The sequence below is a fragment of the Schistocerca gregaria genome, unplaced genomic scaffold, assembly GCF_023897955.1.
Source record: "Schistocerca gregaria isolate iqSchGreg1 unplaced genomic scaffold, iqSchGreg1.2 ptg000180l, whole genome shotgun sequence".
Classification (NCBI taxonomy): Eukaryota; Metazoa; Arthropoda; class Insecta; order Orthoptera; family Acrididae; genus Schistocerca; species Schistocerca gregaria.
In genome coordinates this window covers 10,719,717-10,733,723 of record NW_026061730.1, presented here as the reverse complement: position 1 = coordinate 10,733,723, position 14,007 = coordinate 10,719,717, and the positions used below count along the sequence as shown (strand labels likewise).

Sequence of the window (14,007 nt, the reverse complement as noted above, 5' to 3'; positions counted from 1 at the left end):
CGCCTCGACAGAGTGGGATTCAACGCCATGCGAACCGTATTGCGACATTAAATATAAATGACGTGCGTTCACCAACCAAAATACACCTACTGAAGGAAACGATTTGGGCATCTGATGCGGATATTGCTTTGCTGCAGGAAGTCCACATAGCTGCACTCCCACACATCGCAGGCTACCAATCCTATTCGTCACATGGAGATCACAATGGGAGTGGGGTGGCAGTTTACGTGCGAGATGGCTTACCCGTGGAAAACGTGTGTTACCTTCCGTCGGCCCGGGGAATGGCTTTCACGACGTTTGGGACACGCATCAACAATCTTTATGCACCGTCGGGAAACAATCGGCGGCGGGAAAGGGCGCGATTTTATGCAGAAGATATTGCACCACTTTTCCATGGACGTTATGAATGTGTAATAATTGGTGGAGATTTCAACTGTGTTCTCAGCCAGAAAGACCAATGGCCGCAAGCAAACATCAGCCAGGAGTTGCGAATCGTTGTCAGCGACCTTGTACTTAGTGACACGTGGGAATTACGACATGGAGATGCACCGGGATACACCTATGTGACCAGTCATTCGGCGAGCAGATTAGATCGCATTTATATCTCACGGGCTCATGCAAATGATGTCCAGGACGCGGAACGCTGGCCATTGGCATTTTCCGATCACAGCGCTTACATCTGTACGGTGCTTCTTCCCCGTAGAGAGGTGTGGAACAGCAAGGCCCCGTGGAAATTAAACATTCAACATCTACATGATCCCGAATGTCGTCAACGGATCCTTGAGACATGGACGATGTGCGAGCGAAAGGTTGGAAGGTATGCGACGAAGCTTGATTGGTGGCTGACTTGTGCTAAACCGGCGCTTCGCCGTACGTTCATCTCATATAGCAGGGAGATGGCCGAATGGCGCCGCCGTACGACCGACTTTTATTTTGCAGCGCTGCGCGAACTGGACGATGATCCGCCGGGACCGGACGTCTGGATCGAACGCAAAAGGATAAAAGCTAAATTAGTGGCTTTAGCTCGGAAACATCTTCAGGGAACCATGGTGCGCGCCAGATGTCACGATACGATACGACACGAGATTCCTTCCATGCACCACGTCGTGAATGAACGAAAGCACCGACGACGCGTTTTGGTACGGGAGTTAATTACCCGCGAAGACCGAAGAGTGACGCGTCAAGCGGACATTGTCTCTGCATTCGTCGACCATTACCAACACATCTATCGGGAGGAAGCAGCCCGTGTTGATGACCTCGCACGTATAGCCACATACGTCTCCCGTACACTAACGGTGGAAGACGCTGGAACCTTATTGGAAGCTATTAGCTGTGAGGAAGTACATGATGCGATCGCAAAGGGTGCGTTGAATCGCTCCCCAGGCATTGATGGACTTCCTGCTGAATTTTATCGAGAATTTCGCAACGAAATGGCACCGCGATGGACGGAAATGTACAACGAGTTGTTAAATTCCGATGCACCTATTCCACCGGCTTTTATGGAAGGCCTCTTGGTGCCAGTACATAAACCGAAGCCAGGAATTACGATCACACATTATCGCCCCATTACCCTGCTTAATGCAGACTATAAGATCTTTGCACGGATGCTAGCGTCCCGATGTCGTATGTTAATTCGTGGCGTTCTCTCCCCAGAACAGACGACACCGGGTGGATCGGTGAATGTGCAAACAGCTACTAGCGAATGCCGTGATGTAATAGCGCTGGCGGAGGAGTGCCGGCTTAAAGCGGCGATGGTGGCGGTTGATTTTGACAGTGCTTTTGATAAGGTGCGCCACAACTATCTGTACGCTGTACTGGAACAAATGGGATTTCCAGACTGTTTTACTGGTCTCATTAGAAGGATTTATGGGAGCGCACAATCCTTGGTACACGTTAATGGGCGTATAGCAGGGCCCATTCAAATTCGACGTTCCATTCGCCAGGGCTGCCCTCCTTCGATGCTGCTGTTCGCGATAGCGTTGGAACCATTAATTGGGAGGCTAACAAATTCTCTTTCTGGGGTGGAACTGCGGGGCTACACCTTCAAATGTCGTGCTTATGCGGACGACCTCCTGCTGCTCGTTCGTTCTGAGGAAGAGGTGAAGACGGTTCTTGAACTGTTGTTGGACAACAGTGTGACGGCGGGTAGTGCAGTGAACATGAACAAATCGGCAGCAATGCCGGTTGGAAAGGGCCTTACGCCGGAAGAAATCAGTCCATTTCCTTATGTGCAACGATTCCGCTATCTCGGCATAGACTTTACCTCATCTGTGAAACATACTGCGGCAGTTAACTACCGACGTATTTTACAGACAACACGTACCATGGTCCGCCAACATCTCCTACGACGCCTTGATCCTTTGCAGCGAGTCGAATATCTGAACACTTATGTGGTTTCTCGAATGGTGCATATTTCGCAGATCCTGCCCCTACCACTCACGCTCGGGCATCGCCTTCAATCAGCTCTAGGCTATTTTGTGATGATTGGGTCGCCCCTCAAGGTGCGATACGCAACGCTCACGCTCCCTACGGACAAGGGGGGACTCGGACTTACGAATGTACGCTGCCGAGCGACGGCGCTCCTTCTAGCCACGATGTACAAGCAATGGCGTAGCGGGCGTGATTCCCTTACATCCCGCCTACTGGATCTCCTAGTTCCAGCGTCCTTCACACCTCCGGTGGCGGTGGGCAACATAACGCCACATTTTGCGCATGTATCAACATTTATCGTGGAACTTAGTTATATCAGAGACGAGCTTCCGCGCACGAGACCACCATGCGCGAAGGATTTTTATGTTTGGCTGCTACGACGGATAAGTCGTAATGTCATTGAACTGAAACACCCCACGTTGCATTGGCCGAAGATTTGGAGACATGTGCACCAAAAATTCTTTCCTACCTTCGTTCGGGCACTGTGGTTCTCTGTCACCTGTGGCAAGTTCAACACCAACCAACGACTCCATGCAATTGGACTAGTGGACACTCCACTGTGCCCGAAATGTCGCCAAGTGGATGACGACCATCACCGCTTAACTTGTATCGCGGTGGAGGACGTATGGCTCCTAGGACGACAGATGGTGGCTTGCTACCTCCGTGTGACCCCGCAACATATTACACCTGCTTCCTTCTTACATCCGGAGAGTGACTACTTTCCGGCGACTAAATCACAGTCGATCATCTGGGTCAAAGGTTGGACGATCGCGTACCTCTATGGGGATGCTGCCAAGTCGCGACTCGACTTTTGGTATTTCTTACAGCAAGCCCACTATGAGGTTCATAGATGGTCATACTATCGGAAAACCTTTGCCAACTATCTTCAGGCAGTCTTCCTCGACCCCCCACGCAGTTGGGATGTGCCGGGTGCAGTCGGTGTGCACATTTGACACCTGATAATGAACCTCACGCTTCTCTCAACGCTCCATATGTAATGCACATACTATACCATGAAATGATCTACATGATCTACATGTTCCTTTTAACAGGGTGATTGTGGAAAATAAATAAATATAATAAATAAAAACAACATCCCTGTATCCCTTTTCCTTTACATTTTGTGATTTATTGTACAATGATTTTCTTTTGTTTTTGTTTTAGCAGAGGATGCATTAAAAAAAAAAAAAAAACGTCAGTAGTGTGCTATGCTCTCATGTGGCCGATCTGCGTTAGATTCTACGTACCTTGCGGTGCGGTTTCATTTTGTTTTTTTAATTGTATTAAAATTTGTAACGATTAAAAAAAAAATGGATAAGGCGTCGGACTTCGGATCCGAAGATTGCAGGTTCGAATCCTGTCACGGTCGTGTTTTTCCAGATCTGAAAAAGAAACATACCGTTTTAATGTAGCAATTGAGCAGTACAAAACCGTCTGAATGTTGCCGTTGAGCATTTTGTGCTTGGAGATGATCTTGAGCTTGAAACACACACAACAAGACAGGTGTTAACTAGCGAAATGAACGGCAGAGTAGCCTCACCGCGAGGTGTGACTGGCACTTGCGCATCTAAAACAACGTCGGAAAGTAACTCGTTCGACTTTAGAGTCACATCAAGTATGTGTGTTAATTTTGACGCCGCTAGCTCTGCAGATTTTCATGCAATTCCTTTACCTCTCAGAAGTGAATATGATATAAAAGTGAAGTACGTGACGAGTGTGACGTTAGGAAAACATTAGGCAGCATGGAGAGATTCTGTATGGGACCAACCAACCCAAACGATTACTGTGTGATCTGCTGCCCAGCAGGTATCCAACGAGGCAGCACGGCTAGCTCAGTCGGTAGAGCATGAGACTCTTATTCACAGGGTCGTGGGTTCGAGCCCTACGCTGGGCGGAAGGGAAGTTTTTTCCGCTGCAGATGTAAATTACCGATTTTCTGATTAACGTGATGTAATGGAAATAGCAACTTTAAAATTTGCCTACGTCTCCATCAGTCGCAAGAAAACTGTATTTGAAGGTGAAGGTGATTTTGTAGACATGTGTGAAAGTCATGTTCTGAAGTGCAGGTGGTTTTGTTTGGAGAGAATATCGGCTACGTGTCAGATGTGTAGCCAAGCAGTAATGGGTCGCCATAGCTGCTAATATTAGTCGAAAATATGAAGTGTTGTCAGCTGAAGTCTGATGATTCAGACGACCATACGGACGAAGTACGCAAAAGTGCCGCTAGGCGGCGCCTGTTTCGCTCTGTGGTAGAGCATTGGTCTAGGAAACCAGGGGTCGTGAGTTCCATCCTCACAGGAGGAAGACGAATCTTGGAAATCAGTTGCGCGTCGTGGCCGTATAGAAAGCAGTATCTGTGATGAGGAACAATTAGCGACAGGCGTATTATTAAGAATTACTCTCAGATGTGATTAAGGCGAATGGAGCAGATAAAGCATTTGCCAAAGCGGTATAGCATAAGTTGGGACGAGGCAGTCTGAATTACATTTTATAGATGTATTTCTCACAAATCTCTGAGCCTCTCGCGGTCGTCGTCGTCGTCGTGCCGCTTCTGCAGAAGTAGCAAATGGCCATCGTAGCAAATGCGGCGAGGAACACCCTGCCATCGATTCCGAATGCGCAAAGTGTGTGGTCATCTTTTCCTGTCTATGATTGGTCGGTCTCGTAAGAGGTTGAATGTAGCGAATGGGTGGAAAAGAGTAAGGGGCAGGGGCTGTGTGGAACGAAAACACAGTTCCTCAGGGGGTGTGAGCGTTTCGAAATGAGTCGTATATAAGTTATACTTGGTCGTCAGTGACCGTGTGGCCTAATGGATAAGGCATCGGACTTCGGATCCGAAGATTGCAGGTTCGAATCCTGTCACGGTCGTGTTTTTCCAGTTCTGAAAAAGAAACATACCGTTTTAATGTAGCATTTGAGCAGTACGAAACCGTCTGAATGTTGCTGTTGACCATTTTGTACTTGGAGATGATCTTGAACCTGAAACACACACAACAAGACCGGTGTTAACTAGCGAAATGTTCGGCAGAGTGCCCTCACCGCGAGTTTTGACTGGCACTTGCACATCTAAAACAACGTCGGATAGTAACTCGTTCGGCTTTTGAGTCACATCAAGTATGTGTGTTAATTTTGACGCCGCTAGCTCTGCAGATTGTCATGCAATTCCTTTACCTCTCAGAAATGATTATGAAATAAAAGTGAAGTACGTGACGAGTGTGACGTTAGGAAAACATTAGGGAGCATGGAGAGATTCTGTATGGGACCACCCAACCCAAACAATTACAGTGTGATCTGCTGCAACGTGGCAGCACGGCTAGCTCAGTCGGTAGAGCATGAGACTCTTATTCACAGGGTCGTGGGTTCGAGCCCTACGCTGGCCGGAACGGAATTTTTTTCCGCTGCAGATGTAAATTACCGATTTTCTGATTAACGTGATGTAATGGAAATAGCAACTATAAATTTGCCTACGTCTCCATCAGTCGCAAGAAAACTGTATTTGAAGTGAAGGTGATTTTATAGACATGTGTGAAAGTCATGTTCTGAAGTGCAAGTGGTTTTTGTTGGAGAGAACACGGCTACGTGTCAGATGTGTAGCCAAGCAGTAATGGGACGCCATTGCTGCAAATATTAGTCGAAAATGTGAAGTGTTGTCAGCTGAAGTCTGATGATTCAGACAACCGTACGGACGAAGTACGCAAACGTGCCGCTAGGCGGCGCCTGTTTAGGTCAGTGGTAGAGCATTGGTCTAGTAAACCAGGGGTCGTGAGTTCCTTCCTCACAGGAGGAAGACGAATTTTGGAAATCAGTTGCGCATCGTGGCCGTATAGCAAACAGTATCTGTGATGAGGAACAATTAGGGACAGGAGTATTATTAAGAATTACTCTCAGATGTGATTAAGGCGAATGGCGCAGATAAAGCATTTGCCAAAGCGGTGCGGCATAATGTTGGACGAGGCAGTCTGAATTACATTTTATAGATGTATTTCTCACAAATCTCAGAGCCTCTCGCGGTCGTCGTCGTCGTCGTCGTCGTCGTCGTCGTCGTCGCCGCTTCTGCAGAAGTAGCAAATGGCCATCGTAGCAAATGCGGCGAGGGACACCCTGCCATCGATTCCGAATGCGCAAAGTGTGTGGTCTTGTTTTCCTGTCTATGTTTGGTCGGTCTCGTAAGAGGTTGAATGTAACGAATGGGTGGGGAAGAGTAAGGGGCAATGGCTGTGTGGAACGAAAACACAGTTCCTCAGGGGGTGTGAGCGTTTCGAAATGAGTCGTAAATAAGTTATACTTGGTCGTCAGTGACCGTGTGGCCTAATCGATAAGGCGTCGGACTTCGGATCCAAAGATTGCAGCTTCGAATCCTGTCACGGTCGTGTTTTTCCAGTTCTGAAAAAGAAACATATCGTTTTAATGTAGCAATTGAGCAGTACGAAACCGTCTGAATGTTGCTGTTGAGCATTTTGTGCTTGGAGATGGTCTTGAGCTTGAAACACACACAACAAGACCGGTGTTAACTAGCGAAATGAACGGCAGAGTGGCCTCACCGCGAGGTGTGACTGGCACTTGCACATCTAAAACAACGTCGGAAAGTAACTCGTTCGACTTTTGAGTCACATCAAGTATGTGTGTTAATTTTGACGCCGCTAGCTCTGCAGATTTTCATGCAATTCCTTTACCTCTCAGAAGTGAATATGATATGAAAGTGAAGTACGTGACGAGTGTGACGTTAGGAAAACATTAGGCAGCATGGAGAGATTCTGTATGGGCCCAACCAACCCAAACGATTACTGTGTGATCTGCTGCCCAGCAGGTATCCAACGAGGCAGCACGGCTAGCTCAGTCGGTAGAGCATGAGACTCTTATTCGCAGGGTCGTGGGTACGAGCCCTACGCTGGGCGGAACGGAATTTTTCTCCGCTGCAGATGTAAATTACCGATTTTCTGATTAACGTGATGTAATGGAAATAGCAACTTTAAAATTTGCCTACGTCTCAATCAGTCGCAAGAAAACTGTATTTGAAGTTGAAGGTGATTTTGTAGACATATGTGAAAGTCATGTTCCGAAGTGCAGGTGGTTTTGTTTGGAGAGAACACGGCTACGTGTCAGATGTGTAGCCAAGCAGTAATGGGTCGCCATAGCTGCTAATATTAGTCGAAAATATGAAGTGTTGTCAGCTGAAGTCTGATGATTCAGACGACCGTACGGACGAAGTACGCAAAAGTGCCGCTAGGCGGCGCCTGTTTCGCTCTGTGGTAGAGCATTGGTCTAGTAAACCAGGGGTCGTGAGTTCCATCCTCACAGGAGGAAGACGAATCTTGGAAATCAGTTGCGCGTCGTGGCCGTATAGAAAGCAGTATCTGTGATGAGGAACAATTAGCGACAGGCGTATTATTAAGAATTACTCTCAGATGTGACTAAGGCGAATGGCGCAGATAAAGCATTTGCCAAAGCGGTATAGCATAAGGTGGGACGAGGCAGTCTAAATTACATTTTATAGATGTATTTCTCACAAATCTCTGAGCCTCTCGCGGTCGTCGTCGTCGTCGTCGTCGTCGTCGCTTCTGCAGAAGTAGCAAAAGGCCATCGTAGCAAATGCCGCGATGGACACCCTGCCATCGATTCCGAATGCGCAAAGTGTGTGGTCTTGTTTTCCTGTCTATGTTTGGTCGGTCTCGTAAGAGGTTGAATGTAACGAATGGGTGGGAAAGAGTAAGGGGCAGCGGCTGTGTGGAACGAAAGCACAATTCCTCAGGGGGTGTGAGCGTTTCGAGATGAGTCGTATATAAGTTATACTTGGTCGTCAGTGACCGTGTGGCCTAATGGATCAGGCATCGGACTTCGGATCCGAAGATTGCAGTTTCGAATCCTGTCACGGTCGTGTTTTTCCAGTTCTGAAAAAGAAACATACCATTTTAATGTAGCAATTGAGCAGTACGAAACCGTCTGAATGTTGCTGTTGACCATTTTGTACTTTGAGATGATCTTGAACCTGAAACACACACAACAAGACTGGTGTTAACTAGCGAAATGGTCGGCAGAGTGGCCTCACCGCGAGTTTTGACTGGCACTTGCACATCTAAAACAACGTCGGAAAGTAACTCGTTCGGCTTTTGAGTCACATCAAGTATGTGTGTTAATTTTGACGCCGCTAGCTCTGCAGATTGTCATGCAATTCCTTTACCTCTCAGAAATGATTATGAAATAAAAGTGAAGTACGTGACGAGTGTGACGTTAGGAAAACATTAGGGAGCATGGAGAGATTCTGTATGGGACCACCCAACCCAAACGATTACTGTGTGATCTGCTGCCAAGCAGGTATCCAACGAGGCAGCACGGCTAGCTCAGTCCGTAGAGCATGAGACTCTTATTCACAGGGTCGTGGGTTCGAGCCCTACGCTGGCCGGAAGGGAATTTTTTTCCGCTGCAGATGTAAATTACCGATTTTCTGATTAACGTAATGTAATGGAAATAGCAACTATAAATTTGCCTACGTCTCCATCAGTCGCAAGAAAACTGTATTTGAAGTGAAGGTGATTTTGTAGACATGTGTGAAAGTCATGTTCTGAAGTGCAAGTGGTTTTGGTTGGAGAGAACACGGCTACGTGTCAGATGTGTAGCCAAGCAGTAATGGGTCGCCATTGCTGCAAATATTAGTCGAAAATATGAAGTGTTGTCAGCTGAAGTCTGATGATTCAGACAACCGTACGGACGAAGTACGCAAACGTGCCGCTAGGCGGCGCCTGTTTAGGTCAGTGGTAGAGCATTGGTCTAGTAAACCAGGGGTCGTGAGTTCCATCCTCACAGGAGGAAGACGAATTTTGGAAATCAGTTGCGCATCGTGGCCGTATAGCAAACAGTATCTGTGATGAGGAACAATTAGCGACAGGAGTATTATTAAGAATTACTCTCAGATGTGATTAAGGCGAATGGCGCAGATAAAGCATTTGAGAAAGCGGTGCGGCATAATGTTTGACGAGGCAGTCTGAACTACATTTTATAGATGTATTTCTCACAAATCTCAGAGCCTCTCGCGGTCGTCGTCGTCGTCGTCGTCGTCGTCGTCGTCGCCGCCGCCGCCGCCGCCGCTTCTGCAGAAGTAGCAAATGGCCATCGTAGCAAATGCGGCGAGGGACACCCTGCCATCGATTCCGAATGCGCAAAGTGTGTGGTCTTGTTTTCCTGTCTATGTTTGGTCGGCCTCGTAAGAGGTTGAATGTAACGAATGGGTGGGGAAGAGTAAGGGGCAATGGCTGTGTGGAACGAAAACACAGTTCCTCAGGGGGTGTGAGCGTTTCGAAATGAGTCGTATATAAGTTATACTTGGTCGTCAGTGACCGTGTGGCCTAATCGATAAGGCGTCGGACTTCGGATCCAAAGATTGCAGCTTCGAATCCTGTCACGGTCGTGTTTTTCCAGTTCTGAAAAAGAAACATATCGTTTTAATGTAGCAATTGAGCAGTACGAAACCGTCTGAATGTTGCTGTTGAGCATTTTGTGCTTGGAGATGGTCTTGAGCTTGAAACACACACAACAAGACAGAAGTTAACTAGCGAAATGAACGGCAGAGTGGCCTCACCGCGAGGTGTGACTGGCACTTGCACATCTAAAACAACGTCGGAAAGTAACTCGTTCGACTTTTGAGTCACATCAAGTATGTGTGTTAATTTTGACGCCGCTAGCTCTGCAGATTTTCATGCAATTCCTTTACCTCTCAGAAGTGAATATGATATAAAAGTGAAGTACGTGACGAGTGTGACGTTAGGAAAACATTAGGGAGCATGGAGAGATTCTGTATGGGACCAACCAACCCAAACGAGTACTGTGTGATCTGCTGCCAAGCAGGTATCCAACGAGGCAGCACGGCTAGCTCAGTCGGTAGAGCATGAGACTCTTATTCACAGTATCGTGGGTACAAGCCCTACGCTGGGCGGAACGGAATTTTTCTCCGCTGCAGATGTAAATTACCGATTTTCTGATTAACGTGATGTAATGGAAATAGCAACTTTAAAATTTGCCTACGTCTCAATCAGTCGCAAGAAAACTGTATTTGAAGTTGAAGGTGATTTTGTAGACATGTGTGAAAGTCATGTTCCGAAGTGCAGGTGGTTTTGTTTGGAGAGAACACGGCTACGTGTCAGATGTGTAGCCAAGCAGTAATGGGTCGCCATAGCTGCTAATATTAGTCGAAAATATGAAGTGTTGTCAGCTGAAGTCTGATGATTCAGACGACCGTACGGACGAAGTACGCAAAAGTGCCGCTAGGCGGCGCCTGTTTCGCTCTGTGGTAGAGCATTGGTCTAGTAAACCAGGGGTCGTGAGTTCCATCCTCACAGGAGGAAGACGAATCTTGGAAATCAGTTGCGCGTCGTGGCCGTATAGAAAGCAGTATCTGTGATGAGGAACAATTAGCGACAGGCGTATTATTAAGAATTACTCTCAGATGTGACTAAGGCGAATGGCGCAGATAAAGCATTTGCCAAAGCGGTATAGCATAAGGTGGGACGAGGCAGTCTAAATTACATTTTATAGATGTATTTCTCACAAATCTCTGAGCCTCTCGCGGTCGTCGTCGTCGTCGTCGTCGTCGTCGCTTCTGCAGAAGTAGCAAAAGGCCATCGTAGCAAATGCCGCGATGGACACCCTGCCATCGATTCCGAATGCGCAAAGTGTGTGGTCTTGTTTTCCTGTCTATGTTTGGTCGGTCTCGTAAGAGGTTGAATGTAACGAATGGGTGGGAAAGAGTAAGGGGCAGCGGCTGTGTGGAACGAAAGCACAATTCCTCAGGGGGTGTGAGCGTTTCGAGATGAGTCGTATATAAGTTATACTTGGTCGTCAGTGACCGTGTAGCCTAATGGATCAGGCATCGGACTTCGGATCCGAAGATTGCAGGTTCGAATCCTGTCACGGTCGTGTTTTTCCAGTTCTGAAAAAGAAACATACCATTTTAATGTAGCAATTGAGCAGTACGAAACCGTCTGAATGTTGCTGTTGACCATTTTGTACTTTGAGATGATCTTGAACCTGAAACACACACAACAAGACTGGTGTTAACTAGCGAAATGGTCGGCAGAGTGGCCTCACCGCGAGTTTTGACTGGCACTTGCACATCTAAAACAACGTCGGAAAGTAACTCGTTCGGCTTTTGAGTCACATCAAGTATGTGTGTTAATTTTGACGCCGCTAGCTCTGCAGATTGTCATGCAATTCCTTTACCTCTCAGAAATGATTATGAAATAAAAGTGAAGTACGTGACGAGTGTGACGTTAGGAAAACATTAGGGAGCATGGAGAGATTCTGTATGGGACCACCCAACCCAAACGATTACTGTGTGATCTGCTGCCAAGCAGGTATCCAACGAGGCAGCACGGCTAGCTCAGTCCGTAGAGCATGAGACTCTTATTCACAGGGTCGTGGGTTCGAGCCCTACGCTGGCCGGAAGGGAATTTTTTTCCGCTGCAGATGTAAATTACCGATTTTCTGATTAACGTAATGTAATGGAAATAGCAACTATAAATTTGCCTACGTCTCCATCAGTCGCAAGAAAACTGTATTTGAAGTGAAGGTGATTTTGTAGACATGTGTGAAAGTCATGTTCTGAAGTGCAAGTGGTTTTGGTTGGAGAGAACACGGCTACGTGTCAGATGTGTAGCCAAGCAGTAATGGGTCGCCATTGCTGCAAATATTAGTCGAAAATATGAAGTGTTGTCAGCTGAAGTCTGATGATTCAGACAACCGTACGGACGAAGTACGCAAACGTGCCGCTAGGCGGCGCCTGTTTAGGTCAGTGGTAGAGCATTGGTCTAGTAAACCAGGGGTCGTGAGTTCCATCCTCACAGGAGGAAGACGAATTTTGGAAATCAGTTGCGCATCGTGGCCGTATAGCAAACAGTATCTGTGATGAGGAACAATTAGCGACAGGAGTATTATTAAGAATTACTCTCAGATGTGATTAAGGCGAATGGCGCAGATAAAGCATTTGAGAAAGCGGTGCGGCATAATGTTTGACGAGGCAGTCTGAACTACATTTTATAGATGTATTTCTCACAAATCTCAGAGCCTCTCGCGGTCGTCGTCGTCGTCGTCGTCGTCGTCGTCGCCGCCGCCGCCGCCGCTTCTGCAGAAGTAGCAAATGGCCATCGTAGCAAATGCGGCGAGGGACACCCTGCCATCGATTCCGAATGCGCAAAGTGTGTGGTCTTGTTTTCCTGTCTATGTTTGGTCGGCCTCGTAAGAGGTTGAATGTAACGAATGGGTGGGGAAGAGTAAGGGACAATGGCTGTGTGGAACGAAAACACAGTTCCTCAGGGGGTGTGAGCGTTTCGAAATGAGTCGTATATAAGTTATACTTGGTCGTCAGTGACCGTGTGGCCTAATCGATAAGGCGTCGGACTTCGGATCCAAAGATTGCAGCTTCGAATCCTGTCACGGTCGTGTTTTTCCAGTTCTGAAAAAGAAACATATCGTTTTAATGTAGCAATTGAGCAGTACGAAACCGTCTGAATGTTGCTGTTGAGCATTTTGTGCTTGGAGATGGTCTTGAGCTTGAAACACACACAACAAGACAGAAGTTAACTAGCGAAATGAACGGCAGAGTGGCCTCACCGCGAGGTGTGACTGGCACTTGCACATCTAAAACAACGTCGGAAAGTAACTCGTTCGACTTTTGAGTCACATCAAGTATGTGTGTTAATTTTGACGCCGCTAGCTCTGCAGATTTTCATGCAATTCCTTTACCTCTCAGAAGTGAATATGATATAAAAGTGAAGTACGTGACGAGTGTGACGTTAGGAAAACATTAGGGAGCATGGAGAGATTCTGTATGGGACCAACCAACCCAAACGAGTACTGTGTGATCTGCTGCCAAGCAGGTATCCAACGAGGCAGCACGGCTAGCTCAGTCGGTAGAGCATGAGACTCTTATTCACAGTATCGTGGGTACAAGCCCTACGCTGGGCGGAACGGAATTTTTTTCCGCTGCAGATGTAAATTACCGATTTTCTGATTAACGTGATGTAATGGAAATAGCAACTTTAAAATTTGCCTACGTCTCCATCAGTCGCAAGAAAACTGTATTTGAAGTGAAGGTGATTTAGTAGACATGTGTGAAAGTCATGTTCTGAAGTGCAAGTGGTTTTGTTTGGAGAGAATATCGGCTACGTTTCAGATGTGTAGCCAAGCAGTAATGGGTCGCCATAGCTGCTAATATTAGTCGAAAATATGAAGTGTTGTCAGCTGAAGTCTGATGATTCAGACGACCGTACGGACGAAGTACGCAAAAGTGCCGCTAGGCGGCGCCTGTTTCGCTCTGTGGTAGAGCATTGGTCTAGTAAACCAGGGGTCGTGAGTTCCATCCTCACAGGAGGAAGACGAATCTTGGAAATCAGTTGCGCGTCGTGGCCGTATAGAAAGCAGTATCTGTGATGAGGAACAATTAGCGACAGGCGTATTATTAAGAATTACTCTCAGATGTGATTAAGGCGGATGGCGCAGATAAAGCATTTGCCAAAGCGGTATAGCATAAGGTGGGACGAGGCAGTCTGAATTACATTTTATAGATGTATTTCTCACTAATATCAGAGC

The 14,007-nt window shown here is 47.0% G+C and overlaps 4 non-coding genes across 4 annotated transcripts; all 4 read left to right on the top strand.

The window, feature by feature from the left end:
• The first annotated feature begins 4,251 nt into the window (after positions 1–4,251).
• On the top strand, positions 4,252–4,324 carry Trnak-cuu (transfer RNA lysine (anticodon CUU)). The gene has a single exon. It is a non-coding gene; the product is annotated as a tRNA-Lys (tRNA).
• Positions 4,325–5,225: 901 nt separating this feature from the next.
• Trnar-ucg (transfer RNA arginine (anticodon UCG)) lies at positions 5,226–5,298 on the top strand. The gene has a single exon. It is a non-coding gene; the product is annotated as a tRNA-Arg (tRNA).
• Positions 5,299–5,733: 435 nt separating this feature from the next.
• Trnak-cuu (transfer RNA lysine (anticodon CUU)) lies at positions 5,734–5,810 on the top strand. Its single transcript has one exon. It is a non-coding gene; the product is annotated as a tRNA-Lys (tRNA).
• A 5,454-nt stretch (positions 5,811–11,264) lies between these two features.
• Trnar-ucg (transfer RNA arginine (anticodon UCG)) lies at positions 11,265–11,337 on the top strand. Its single transcript has one exon. It is a non-coding gene; the product is annotated as a tRNA-Arg (tRNA).
• The last annotated feature ends 2,670 nt before the right edge of the window (positions 11,338–14,007 follow it).